A 13,433-nucleotide genomic window follows, 5' to 3' on the forward strand; every position below is an offset into this window, starting at 1 on the left:
TTTGAGGGCCTTGGCCATGGCCATTAACATGTCCCATTGCCGCTGGCGACTTCCGCACCAAAATGTCAAACTCCCGGCGACACCTTTTTTAGTTGAGATGAGAACTGGGCCCTGATGTTAGGATATACATATATGTATATAGTTTGGTGGTTATTGAAGCCATATGTTCGGTTTGAAAACGACAAGACTTTGACTCTTTCTCTCTCTCGTAAAAACTTAAAAAACAGGCCGCGCTAAAAGCAAAATTCGATTCTTTGCCATTTCCATTTCCACCAAGAGTATCAAACAACCGTTGCAAGATGGAACTGGCCATGGCAATGGGTATCAAAAGTGGGAATGGGAAGTGGGAATGAGACTGGGAAGTGGGTATGGGTATGCGGTATGGGTATGGGGATTGGGTTGGGAATGAGACCAGGGCCTGATCCCGGTCTCGATCCCCAAACCCAGACAGGAACACAGAGCCGAAGACCATGACCAAAGACCAAATGGCCCCAGTCGTTGCATGTTTCTTACTTGATTTTCTGCTATAAATTAAAGGACTTTAATGACACTTTGGACTTGGACGACGACGACGATCGCCAAGCGAAATTGTTCGACCAGAGTCTGCGTTTGCGTTTTGCGACTGCGACTGCGAACTGCGTCTGAATCTTAGGCTGTATGCCGATGCAAAGTCATTCTCCATGGGTGCGAAAATGCCACGCAATGTTCAATAACAACACCATTACACTGAAGGAAAAATATCGAGATTTTGTGAGGGGAAAAAAATAAATATAAGTTCATATTTTGCAAGGCATAGGGGATCTTGTTTCATTCGCCTTCTCTACTTTAATCAGTTTTAGAATGAATTGAAATACACCATTTTAATAAAATATCAGAGGTAAAGTTTACCTCTAAAACATGTTAAAATTCCTAATCTATTTTTTGTCAATATACAAATTGTTAAATATTATAAATTTTATGAAGGAGTCCTTCTTAGTTCTATGTTTTATGTTTTGTATCATTATTGTATCTATTATTCTTATATCTATTTAACTGTTATATCTCTCCTTTGATCGTGGCTATAATTCTCTACAAAGTTTTGAGGAAGGAGATATGCCATTTAATCTAACAAGTTTAAAGGAATATATATATATTATATATAAAATATATTCCTTTGTTTTAATCTGTCCTATAAGTCCTACGTCTTTAATCCATCTTGTTCTTTGTCTCAACCTACCATAGAAACAATTCTCTGTACGTCTTTATAATTCTCAACTAATTTTGTGTCAAGAATAGAAATCATTTTATAAATTAAAAAAAAATGTGATAAACTTTTGAATCAATAGATGTATAAATATATAACCCAATTTATTACAAGTAAAATAAATATATATTTACAAATTTGTAATATTTTGTAAAGAGTTTTACTTCTTTTACGTATAGTTTTTGTTCAAGTGCAGCCCTCGGACCATTGTATGACCAATAGAATGTGGCTTTCAGACTTGGACAGCAAGGGAGACGGAGACTGAGACTGAGACTGAGACTGAAACTGAGGCTCTCTGGGCTTTGGAACGCGGCCTTCCTCCGTTCGAGTGCAGGAAATTCATTAAGTGTATTTATTGCTTCGATTAAGATGGACACTTCTCACCTGCAAAAGGTGGAGGATCCAAAGGGGATCCGGGATCCGGGACCCAGTACCCAAAGATCTGGTACCGCTTGAAGTTTTTGGTCCCGGCCTTTGGATTCGATCCGTTTTGGTACGGTTCTCGGTCTCCATTCGGTTGGGATTGTACATAAATTTCAGGTCTCTCACAATGTTTACACAATGTCGCCGTCGTTTTTGTTAAGATTGGCACCGCAGCACAGTGCCCACTCCCTCGGACAGGGACCGGAGACTGGAACTGGGACGGGAACTGGGACGGGAACTGAGACTGGAACTGAGACTGGAACTGGGAAATATGCAGATGAAATCACCCAAAAACATTATGCGTTGATAATTAAGCCAAGGAATCTCAATTCTTAGTGTCAGGCTTGTCTTGTCGCCTTTTAAGTATTTGAGATGCAGGCAAAGACATTGCCAATTCACTCATTTCAATTTTATTGTTATTTTTCGCCTCTTTTATGGCCTGGCCTACAGTGGGAATTGGTTAAGGTGCAGGAATTTATTACTGTTACTGTTTACTGTTTACAGGGATTTGCCAGCGAGATTCGCTTTGGCCAAATACAGTAGCCCCGCCTGGAAATGGGATAAGATAATGGCCAAGAACGCTTCAGCCATCATCCACTTGCCTCAATGACCATAATCTCTTAAAATCTCCAGCTGGAAAATGAGCACATTTCGATGGCGGTGGAAACCTGATTAAGCTTACTTAACTTAAGTAGTTAAATTTTGTGGAAATATATATACCGCGGTATGGAGTTTGAGTGTGATTTAACTGATTACTTAATAGTAGACAACAAGTAATGATTTCTCAGCAGGAAATTATTCAGAACTGATTAAGAAAACGTAACAAGAACACTGAAACATTGAGCATTTACATAACTTCACAATTGTTAAGAAAAAGAGAATACTTTTATTATTATTGGTTAGTAAAGTTGATGGCCAATAAATTAATGAGTTGCCTTTCACTTTTCTGCTCATCTAACAATTAACTTATCCATCGGAAATACCTGTCTAAATGCAGTTTAGTTCCTCGAATGGAATCCTGCGCTTTACCAACAACCTGGAGGTGACCCTACTGGGAGCATCCGGGGCATTTGGAGGAGCCGGGACTTAATGTCCATGTTGTTGGTTTTATGACTCGAGTAGGAGTCCAATTCCAAGTCCGAGACTTGGAGAGAGGGAGTCGTCGAAAGCCTGAGCAACTGCTGAGGCTGCAGTAAATTTTAACTTGCAATTGTTTTAATTGCCGCCCGGGCCTGTCGTGTTCGCATATTTATGGCATAACGGAAATGAGTTAATAACAAAGTACACACGGGATGGAATCACTGTCCAAGCCAAAGATTTAATACCTGACAGGGATAAACGTTCCTGTCCAACCTGCGACGGGGGGTGGTTACTTTTTTCCCATTCCCATTCTCTCGGCGTGTGCCGTTGTCATTTAAATGAAATTACTGTCAGATTTTACACAAATAAAATTTCGAAATTACGTCAGTTTTATGTACTTCTATTCCATTCACTTTGCTCTCCAGCATCTAAGATTGTTTTTTTTTGTTTTTGTGTGTTTGTTTCTGGTCATCGTGCTCGTAAAATTTACGACCATACGTACACTCACACACACACTGGACAACATAATTCGGTGTGGATATATCCCAAAGAGCTTTTTCCGTATCTGGCGGATTAAGAACGCGTTGTTTGTGGCAGAACCATGAAAAGGGGATAAGTTGTACACACACGTGATATGTTGTGTGTGTTTAAAACCTCCCCCCTTTTGGATTGTGGGGTTATTGTATGAAAGAAAGGACGAACTTAATGGTTATTCAATTGTTGTGGGGAATATATCTTTTAAGGGTTACTTGCGGTAGATAAATAAATCAGAAATATTTTAAAGGTAAACGAATAAATAAATTCTTAAATAATTATGTTGAAGAAGGGAAAATATTATATATGGTAAATTATTATATATGGTTAAATTATATATACTATTATTTCTGAAATATTAAAATAAATTAATATTATATATGGTATATATAAAGGAGTTATCTCATATATAGTATCATTTCTGAAAGAAAGGTATTATGATTAATATTAGGATTGTGGTAATAAAATCTGTAAAAGGTGTTTGGTATCAGCATATTTTGAACTAATAAAAGGGTTAATAAATAATAGAATAAATCAAATATGAAGGAAAAATAATATAATAATATACATATTAATAGAAAATTTATGGAAATGTCACTTACCCCTCCGATTATTTATCATGAGCATTTTGCTATCTGTAAAAAGAATTAATAAATAATTAAAAAACATAACAAACAATAAAGTAATAATAGATATAAATAAATTGTATACATAAATTAAGAATTGTATATACTTTTTAAAGAAAATTAGAAAACTATTTGTTACATTGAGATTCTCGTTTAAAGGGCTCTTAGAGTTGTTTCGTATTTGGTTATTTATTTCTATGCATAACCACATTGCTTAATTAATTAAAAAGTATCCAAGGTAGGGATAAATTTTATTTATCTTATACATAAAGGACTTATAACACATCTTTAATTATTCTTGATAGAAAAGTAAAAGCAATTTTTATATTAAGAACTTCGCTTAGAAGCTTCTTATGCACTAGAATATGGCGGGCTGTCAAAAGGATTTATAATTGTCAAACACTATAATATTAGAAGGAGAAATATAATATATAGTATATTATAAAATGAGGAATTTAAAGCTTTAATTATATTACTTCTTCAAACATAATTAATAATAATTTATCATAGTAAAAACCTTAGCTCGAAAGCCTCTCAAAGGGGACTCTTACCTCTAATGTAGATTTTATTATCTTTTCCTATACCTCAGCATATGGCATATTGCTTTGGTCAAAATTGTCTTCTAACCTCTCCCTATAAAACCCATTTTGTGACATTTCTGATCAAGTTATCATATTGTTTTTGGCCAGAAAACCATCAAGTGTTGTCCAGGATTGCGGCAATTGAACGTCGCTCGTAGAGCAATCGTTTCACGTTCCATATTGAATTTGTTTCATCTACTTTTTTGTTTTTTTGGTCTCTCCCCACCTCTCTCAATACATTGGATGGACATTAAACAAATCCATTGACCGGTGGCACCCAGGAACAGGAACCAGAACTGAAACACACGCAAATCTTGATTGAATCAACTTAATTTAGATCAGAGACCGGTGATTCGTGTGTGGTCGTAAAAAGCGCGACATATTGCAATTGGTATTGGTATTGGTATTGGGATCGAGCCCTTGGACTTATCACACGTCCCTGTAGCCATAGCCTTTCCACTGAATATATATAGAAAGGTATGTGTGTGGGTGTGTTTTGTGTCTGTAAACTTTTATGACACGTGGTGGAGTTGCCGCACAACAAATAACGGCAAACAACAGGCAACATTGGACAACAACGGACATCAGACAACGAACGAATGAACGAATGAACAACGGGAACAACAAGAGTTGTTTAATAATAATAAAAACAAATGAAAAGAGCACGTAGTTGCTCTGCCAGCACCGCAACAAAGGTGCCCCGCCGACACACGGGGAGCTATGGCTCCAAGGGGGTCACGGGGGTCAGAGGTCGCGGTGGTCTGGTGGAGCTGGGAGGTGCCACGAGCGGCACAGAGTGGATTGCGGCTTGTATGTGATAGGAATGCCATTTTGCATGTGGCTCGCTCGGTGTGACAAAGCAGCAACCAATTACCAAATACGAAAAATGACAACTTGCAACAAAAGCGGAGGAAAAAATAGATATATATATAAGAGAATAACGAAATCTGTAACACTAAGAGAAAATTCTAATACTTTGATTTGAGATAGAATATATAAGTATCAAATATTTTTAGGTACTTTCCAAAATAAGAGGGAAATCCGCTTTTAAAAGTTCAAAGAAATTATAAGCTAAAAGATTCATGAAGCCTTCAAGGAACTTTCCTCTTTTTCATATGCTAAAATTCCCAATTGATTTTAGCCTAAAACAAATGGTAAGCAAGCGAAATGTTGAGCTTGGTTAGTGATGGTTTTTGAATAAGAAAACTATAAGAAACCTCTTAAAAATTGCTTTATGACGAAGCCTCCTAACTATTTTTTGTGTATTTTTGGTATTAACCTTTAATTTTGATTTTAATTTTAATCAAACTCAATGAGCAACATGGCTAAAATAAAAGTTAAATATTGTAAAATTGTTAAGCATAGGAAGTTTTATAAATTATCTACCAGATATTAGGCTTTATATCTATTTTTTGATTTATTTATTTAATAATATCTTAACTCTAGAGACTATAAAACGATATATTTTAGAATTAATTCAAAATTTTTGGTATTAACCTTTAATTTTGATTTATTTTTATCAAACATAATGAGCAACATGGCTAAAATATAAGTTAAATATTGTAAAAATGTTAAGCATAGGAAGTCTCATCAATTATTGTACCAGATATTAGGCCATTAATCTATATTTTGATTTCTTTGTATTATTATTTAATATCTTTACTCTAGAGCCTTTAAAAAAAAGTATATTTCAGATAATTTACATACTCCAAAGTGTATTTTTTTTATTAAACGTTTTTTTAAGTGCATCTCTTGTAATGGAAAGGGTAAACTGGAAGTTTGTAGGTGTTGCTGGGACAGCTGCACCATCAGCAGTAGCAACACCAATAGCAGCCGGCCAAAAACTTCCACTAACCGCAGCTCAAAACATTATCCTGGTGCCACCAATTTGGCTTGATAGTTGGCACAGTACCCCCTCCTCCTCCTCCACCCCTGTCACACCATCACACCACGTTTTTCAAAGAACCAAAAGCAAAGCAAAACCCCCTCCGGCAGTCGGCATTGCACGCCTCTGGCAATTGACACGTTAGCTTGGAAGCTTTGGCAGCAGCCGGCACAACAACCGAATATCCACTTTGGCCAAAAGCAAAAGCCATCCGCTCTCTGCCCGCTCCGATTTAGTTTGACTTTGGATTTGGGCTTGTTTGTTTGTTTTACGACCATGTTGCACCTACGGACCAAACCGAACCGAACTGGGAATCAGGAATCCCGGTCGGATTGGATCTGAGGGCGTGAGCCAGTGATCGTGACAAAGGGAATTATTACTTATCCATAGTACAGGGATTTTTATGGGTTTTTGAAGGTTTAAATTAAGGTAAAATTATGTATAGTACAGAAGTTAAAAATACATTTATAATTAGTTAATTTTATTAGTTAGAAAATGTATCCTAAGATGGCCTTTGTGTTTCGATACAAAGTAATGGAACCTTTGAGGTATTGTAACATATCTTTATAATAAAATATTTTGCTCAATTGAAAGTTTTTTATCATAGAAACAATATTTAAAGAAAAGTTATAATGTAAATAATTCTTGTTATTAACGGTAGATATATGAATTGAATATTTTTCAAATAAAATCATATAAATATAAAATTAAGTTAAAGAAAAATATTCTTAAATATCAAACCTATATGTATTTCTTATGACTTTTAAAGTTATTGTACGAAAAGTCTATAGGAATTAGTACTTTTTTCTAATTTCAATTTTAAATACATGATAAAATTGGTATGTTTTTAATAGAAATATCTATAAAATAGTATTATCAATATATAGAAAATCGTGAGTACAACTTTAGCTTAATGTAAGGATCACGCTGCCACATCGCTCCACTCAAATCCCACTCAAATTTGTTTGGCCAGGCCGCAGAGCCATTGGTACGTGATTCCATCAAACATAAAAAGAGGAAATTTACCAAAAAATAAACAAGACACAAAAGCAAACCGACACAAAAAAATAAAAACAAAAAACAGCAAAAGAATATTTCAAATCGAATGCAAAAATTGTGCAAACTCGTGAATACAAAATGCTTTTGTTGCCCTGAAACAGTTTGGAGACTAAACTAAAGCCACAACTAAAAATTTTTTATTTTGTATCTCATCGGGTGGGGATATATGTTTGTATATATCTCTGGAGGGGAAAAGGAGCAAAAAGGAGCCGGCGTTATCTGTCGAAAGTCGAAATAAAATCACAGACATCGAGAGATGGGAAGCAGCTCCTGTCTCGCCTCCGTTTCTGGTTTTCTTTTCTTTTTTTCTTTTTTTTGGTCTGACGACCAATTTCTGGTCGGTGGCAAACTGAATTATATTTTGAGTGGTGGCCACCACCCAGAGATTCCTCCTCCTCTGCTCTCCTCCATTTGCAGAAATGCTTCCCCTCCTCAGTTTTTATGTGTTCTGATGTTGTCAAGCAATTAAAAAATGTTGTGCCAAATGCCTTTAATAGTCATTTTTGTTTTGTATTTTCTAGTTTTTACTTGCGACATTTATGCGAATTTTATTTCTGACCAAAAGACGACAGGGAATGTCAATTCTGAGACTCTTTCTCTCTGTTGAGTGCGTGTGGCATTTATGGTTTTTTTTTGTCATTGGTCGTTGTTTTAAGGCTCAACAGGAAGTCCATGCAACATCATATAAGTGATACAAATTGGCAGTAAATAATTGAAAAAAGCTACAGCAAAATGTGATTTCAATGGAACTCGAGTAGCAAATGAATGACAAAAAGGATAAATCGCATACAGATAACCGAAAGCAATTTGCTTGAAAACTTCTTTAAACCGAGGATTACCTGAATGCCATACAAATTGGTACAAAAAGATAATAGGATAAAAGTTGAGCTTGTATTTCGTAGAAAATAGAGAATTTAAATATGGTTTAGATATTTCTGTTTGACTTAACTTGAACTTATTGAACCAATTTAAATGACTGACTGACTGATGAATATAAACTGAGATTGGAAATGTAATGAATGGCTAACAAATTGGTCACAGATAAATGTTTGGAAATGCTAAAGAGATTTTGTGGGAATTTTGGGAATTTAAAATGGGGTTTAAATATTAAGAACTTGCTTTGAATTTGATATAGAATGTTAAAGAAATTCTTACAATAAAATAAAGGCTTAGTATAGCTCTTAAAAAGGTTTTACATTTTCTTTTTTATTTATTTTCTTAATGTCTTAACATTGCTGACTTTTTTTGGGTTTGGCTCTTATTTAATGTCCGATTATTTTTAGCCCAAAGTCTAATGGCTTTACCTTAATGAACCAAAACTTTAATTGATACTGAAGAAGTTATCCAGCTGGTAATTGCAATTTATACAAATGTCTAAAATCGTGTGGCATTCCCTTTTATATTAGCCATCAAAATCTCTGTTCATTAGATCCCCACCCGATCACCGTTTTTAGTCTTGGCAATTAATGTGAAAGAATGGCAATTCGCATTAATGTCGGGGAAATCGTTTAAAAAACAGGCATCGACAATAACCGTATAAACAAGCGTTTCCCCTAAATAGATAGATACGCATAATTTTCAAGTCAATCCAATATTCAGCGATTTCTGTTGGCTACCTACAAGATCATTTATGGATATACGATATATGTACATATATATATGGGCCCCCCCATGGATATGGTTGTGTCTTCGGTGGTGTTCGGGGTGTTGATGCCGCCGATGCGAAACTTGGCATTACTATGCGTTTGCCTCTGGCAAAGTCGTTACACTTTTTACGAGTCCGCAAGTCTTGCCATGGAAAATCGCATTAGTTAATCCGACAGATACATATGCAAAAAAAAGGTCGAAAAAAGAGCAAAGGAAAGAAGAACTCTGAGCAGGAAAGTGCACAGAAAATTATAATTCTTGGATTTTTTTCAAGATATTTAAAAGATTATTAAAAATGATTTTATATAAAAGAGAAAGAGATCCAAGTATAAATTTATTGTGAGACAAAAATATATAAAAAGAGTTAGCATTAGTCGCGAAATAACAATGAGACTGCTTAAAAAAACATTTAATAACATTGTAGTACAAATTGCTGTATCACTTTATCAATTAATATTAAATTATGTGACCCATGACATAAAGGTGATATTTTTGGGGTCGAAGGGAAATCACCATCACTCCCCATATCACTTCCACAGCCGAGGACAGACTGAGGTAGCGGCGGCAGCAGCTCCTGTATTTATAGTCTGCGAGCAAAGAGAACAGAGAAAGTAAAAGTGAGAGAGAGAGCGTAAGCGATGTCTCCAGAGAAAGGCAGAGAAAGAGGGAATTTGATATGAATATGAGTAAGAGTGAGAACGAGAGTGAGGGTGAGAGTGTGGGAGAGGGAGAGCTAGAGGCAGCGACAGAGGCATGCAGCGATAGAGCTGTAGAGTTCGACAGAGAAAGTGAGAGCGAGAGAGAGAGAGAGCGCCAGTGATGTCTCCAGAGAAAGGCAGAGAAAGAGGGAATATGATACGAATAGTGAGAGCGAGAGTGAGAGCAAGAGTGAGGGTGAGAGCGTGTGAAAGAGGGAGAAAGACAGCAACAGAGGCATTCAGTGATAGAGCTGTAGGGATCGACGGAGAAAGAGAAAGTGAGAAAGCTAATCACTGCCATTAAAATATTATATTATGACAAGAACGGAAAAAATTATATCAAAATGTAAATTCCATTTTAAAAAGAAACTTTTAAATATAACAAATAACATTTATGATTTCTTTTCAATATTTTCTTTGCCTGCACTGAACTCTTCATATGCAAGTATGATAATTTCATTGGAGTTTTCTTTCCTGGGCTCCTCCTCTCTCTCTCTTGGCTGTGTGCTTATTTAACTATTACCACTTCCTTTTGCCGGCAATGGTCGATGGTTTCAGCTGATTTATTGTTTGTCATACGCTTTGAAATTGCGCTTTAAATTTTGCACCGCTTCTTTGCAGCTAGCAACTTGCAACTTGCAACGTGCAACGTGCAACTTGCAACAATTACATGGCCATGGCCATGAGGCCACTGCCATTGTTATCTGTGTGCTTTTCTAGATTTTTATTTTGTTTTGTTTTTTTTTTTTTTTTGCATGGTTAGAGTAGTGTGTGGCTGTGCAAAGTTTTAGCTAGGCCCCGCGCACTATTGACTATTTTTTTCGCGCTTAAGTTGTCGTCGTCGTTATATTCCTTCCTGTCTGTCAGCCGCTGAATTCCTGAGCCGGTCTCCTCTCGCCGGAGCAGAGCCAGAGCTCCATCTCTTGTCGTCGTTCTGTGATTTATAAAAGCAAAGAGACTTCTCCTCGACTGCTGCCGGAATGATTCTTCTTCGACGCTTGGGCCCCAAAAGAAGAATTTTTGCTGGCAAGAGACTGAGAGAGAGAGAGAGAGAGTCAGACAGCGAGAAAGACGGCAAAGAAACATGAAGAAGCTTTTAACGAACTCTTTTCATTTGTACTTTGGTACGTAGTATGATGACAAGGTTTTTTTCCTTACTTTATACCCCTCTCCCTTGTACCCCCTGTAAATGCCCTGCGAAAGGGTATAAAAACCAGGTAACTGAGCTTGGGAAAGGAACTAGAGAGATGCTGATCAAGTTTTTTTATAGCATTTTAATGGTTTTTTTCTTTAGTTCTTCATTTCGATATTGAAGGATACATTTCATGGGGAGTTCTTGATGATTTCAATGGGTTTTTGTTACAGGATTTTTATGAATATCAGATTTTATGGATAAGATTGGTATAGAATCCTTTTTTTCTTAATGATTTTATTAACGAAATTAATCAGTAATTCAATTATAGATTATATAAATTACTTTACTATTTAAAAAAATTATTGGTAAAGTTAATATAGGAAAGATATTTAATATGTTTATTACTTTAGTGCATAATTATTACAAAATTACAGGGATAAAAATTTAGGAATTTAAGAAAATAGATAAAGAATAGATAAATATATAAATCACTGTATAATTTGAAGAAACTATATTTGATAAATCACTAGAGATTTGAAATCCTTTCAAAAGCAATCTTGAAAGGAATGCAATATTATTTGGTGTAAGAAAATAAATATGGAGAATTATCTTAATAAATATTCTTACATTCATTTATATTGCAAGTTTTCTAGACTGTTTTAAATAGAATTTTAAATATCTAGTGTTTATCCATATATATTTTCTTAAATTATTAATGATTTACAATGTCTTGAGCACCAATATCAGCATACATATATCACATATAACAATTTGTAGCATAGTTTTGGCCATGTAACAAAAGAATTTCAAAGGACTTTTCAGAGATCTCTTAATAATTTTTACAAGCTCCAAATAGCTTTATAAATTTTTATATTGTGCCAAATTTTTCTATAGAGTATTCAAAACCCCAGTTAAAAACTAAAAAACAACACTTAACCTTATCGCTTCCTTTGCTTTTGGTTATGCATATGTATCGTCTCTTAGGATCGTTCGATTCGGTATTTCTTTTGTCGTTTCCCTTGATTTCATCCAGGTTTGTTACTTGCTCGCTTTTGTTGGTTGTATTAAAATTTTGCTAAACTAAAATTTGTGTGTGCTGCCAAGGTTCGGAGGGGTCTGAGTCGCTTTCAATGCCTACCAAGTTCCTCCTTTAGACGGCATTCGACTGAGACGACATATCGACATATCGACATATCGACATCGGGACTGGGTGCATCGGTGAGTTGAAGAAGTGATGACAACAACGACGTATGAGCACCCGGGTTTGTGCCGCATTTAAATTTCAAATTGGTTCGTTAACATGAAGTTAACATATCTGCTAATTGCTGATTGCCAAAGTCGCTCGCTGCCGGAGACCCAGAACCAGAACCCAGAACCCAGAACTCGAGCTGGAGTAGGGAGTGGAGTTGGAGCTGAAGCTGGAGATGCCCCCAGATACTCGCGTTCGGTTAGTAGCTACCAATGTAGTCCGGTCTCCCGGTATCTTGATGCCTCTGTGCAGGCAACGGCAGCAGCATCCAGCAAAACAGTAACAAGTTGGGGCCAACAAGCTGATGAATTTCGACCGGGAGATACCTAAAGAGAGGGCCTTACTTTAAGCTAAGGGTTCTTTTTGAGAGGGATAAGTGGTAAAAAATCGAATTTGTAGGGCCAAAGGAGTACATTAAATTATAAGGACAATTTTATCCCTTTTTAATATAGAACAAAAGGTTTATAAAATGGGTTTTTTTTTGTAGAAAAGTAATCAAATTAATCAATCTCGATTTATGAATATAAGAAATTAAAGTATGTAAAATCTTAGTTATATAAAGTTATTATTAACTTTTGTACAAGAAATTTATAAATTATCGATGTTTCTTCAAAGTTTTGACATTTTCTTAAGAGGAAATAAGTCAACTTCGAAAAGCAAAATTTGTTACCTAAAAACTCTGTTTTTCAGTAAGGTGTTTTCATTTAAATTTAGATAAACCTTAATGGTTTGAAATATAGAATAATATACAAGAAAAATATGTAAATAACGATTATGAAATTAATGTACTTTAACACAATACCGATAATTAAACCTATTTATTCTTTTAACATATTTCCTATAGTTCCCTCAACATTATATCTAAATATTTATATATCATACTACAAAAAAATGTAACTAATGTTGAGGTTATATAGATGTACATTTACTTTATAGTGTCCCAATATTAATATAATGTATTCTTTATAGATTTTCTATAGTTCCCTCAACATTATATCGAAATATTTATATTTCATACTAGAAGGAAAATATGTAACTAATATTGTAATGTATTCTTTATAGATTTTCTATAATTCCCTCAACATTATGATAAATATTTATATTTATATTGTTTCTGTTTCCTTTCCTGGTCAAAAAATTCTTTGAAATTAGAAAAAACTCTCTATAGGAGTTTTGAGTAAATAAGTTTTTTGGAATCCACACACTTATTTCAGATCACCAAAATAAATCAGTCATAGAGCATAAAATTATACTTTATATATAGTAGTTGAAA

The 13,433-nt window shown here is 35.1% G+C and overlaps 1 long non-coding RNA gene across 1 annotated transcript in view; it reads right to left on the reverse strand.

Moving 5' to 3' along the window:
* Positions 1 to 517: 517 nt before the first annotated feature.
* The window catches only part of LOC110176284 (uncharacterized), a 344,989-nt gene continuing 332,073 nt past the window's right edge, over positions 518 to 13,433 (reverse strand). Inside the window, exon 7 of the long non-coding RNA XR_015271934.1 lies at positions 518 to 3,915. This is a non-coding gene — a long non-coding RNA (uncharacterized LOC110176284). The remainder of the gene's footprint in view (positions 3,916 to 13,433) is intronic.

Source organism: Drosophila serrata, unplaced genomic scaffold (genome assembly GCF_035046125.1).
Source record: "Drosophila serrata isolate PLE 108 unplaced genomic scaffold, ASM3504612v1 contig_272, whole genome shotgun sequence".
NCBI lineage: Eukaryota > Metazoa > Arthropoda > Insecta > Diptera > Drosophilidae > Drosophila > Drosophila serrata.